We start from the raw sequence: 1,906 nt of genomic DNA, 5'->3' as shown, positions 1-1,906 counted from the left end.
CCATCTCTTGCTAGTTCTGAACACTGTTAGCCCGAGCTCCACCAAAGAGCAGTCACAGGAAATAAAAGTCTCTACGAGACTCTGCCAGAGTCATGCAGATGATTTTACATGGAAACCTGTATTTCTAATACTTGCTCTGCTCACCTCAATTCTTATAGAGGTATTAACAATTTCAAGAGAGCTACTGCTCCCGGATTAAGCAGCTGCAGAAGAAATGCAGGCAGTTTCCATAGACTGCAGCTCGGAGTCCCAACAGTTTTAGCTGTTGAGCTTGTAAGTCCATGGCTAAGGAGAGGAGATGGCCCCACAGCTCAGAGCAGCGCCCTGGTCAGAGTACACAGCCTGCCCACCACAAGTCCTGGGAGCAAAAGTGCCAAGAGATGACAAGGTTCATGCTCCATGGCAATATTAGCGCTACTTTCCAGGTGTGGTGACCAGCAATAAAGATGTTAACTGTGCTGACAGCTTCATGATCCTGAATTAGCCTCACCAGTCCATTAAGAGGAATGAAGATAGTCTGCACGTTTCTTGGTGCTGGAATTTTGATCTCTGGTGACTCAATAGGACATCAGTGTGTAAACAAAGGCACTGTTATCTCCTCAGCCAGGCAGGACTAGTTGCAGGCCGGGGGGGGGGGGGGGGGGGGGAGAGTATGAAAGTCTGGACAGAACCTGTGGTAGATCTCAACTCCTTTGCTCAAGATGGTGCTACCTTGTACTCCCCTCCCACTTTTTTTGTAGCCAAAGCTATTTCTTGTTAAGCTCTGATTAGCTCCTCAGGATGGAAAACTTAGGTACAGATCTTAGAGATCTTATATCTTAGGAAAATGATATGGAGAATAACGTGTTGAAAGCATGCTTCTTTATATGTAATCAGAAGGACAGCACCATTTTTAATGTCCCCTCATAGAACTGAGAATGGCTTTTTTATTTCTAGATTTGGAAGAATTGTTCTTTTTCCTGCAATAAGTTTGAGGAAACCATAGAAAAAAATGGAGAATAGAAGTTATGTTATCCAACCCAGTGCAAGGCTTCTCTGCCCTTATGCAACAAATGAGCACTGGATCAGTTCAGTTCACTGGAGAACTGAATAATGATTTTCCCTAGAACATTATGTTCTGCAGCTATTGAGAGAATTTCTCCTATCTCAATAGCAGCTTCAAATCCCCCCTCCCCCAATCCTGCCTGGCCTCTGGGGCTCCTCAATGGCAGCCAGAACACCCCCAGCCCAGCTCCAAGTCTCCTATGTCATGTCCCTACCCTGGCTCCATATCCCTACTATGATCCTGACCTGGGGCTCCATGTCCCCCATGCCACATCCCTTTCCCAGTTCCCTGTCCCTCCCCTGGCTCTGTGTCCCTGAAATAGCCCCATGACAACCCACAGCAACAAGATCACTTCACAGGGAGTACTCCTCTGAATCCAGATCCCTGTAAGGTGCAAGAACACACCTTGATGGGGAGGAGAGGCTACTGTCAGGGCCCTGAGGGCACTAATAGGTCTTAATGGCCCTGACCAGCCTCACCTGGGGTCTCCACCCACACACCCTGCCCATGGGCCCAGGGGCTCCATTTAAGCTCAGCCCTAGGCCTTTAGTTGTTGTTTAAGCTGGGTTGTTGGTGTACTTGTCTCAAATCCTGGGACTAGCTCTATCTTTTAGATAGACCCTGGACTTACATTGCAGATAGCATGTTTCCAGCTGTATCTCCTAGATGGGCCCCTTGGACCAATGTTGTAGTTTTGTCTCTAGTTCTATGTCTGTCTTCTGCTGATCCTGACTGGGCACCCCTGGATGGACCTTAGACCTGGTTGATTACTTCACTTTGTCTAGGACTGTTGATGGACTGTGTTACCAGTGCTCTACTCTGCCTGCTGTGTTTAGATACTGCAGGACTGTGCTCTGGTTG

This window comes from Struthio camelus, chromosome W (genome assembly GCF_040807025.1).
Source record: "Struthio camelus isolate bStrCam1 chromosome W, bStrCam1.hap1, whole genome shotgun sequence".
Lineage (NCBI taxonomy): Eukaryota > Metazoa > Chordata > Aves > Struthioniformes > Struthionidae > Struthio > Struthio camelus.
This window is presented reverse-complemented; position numbering follows the sequence as displayed.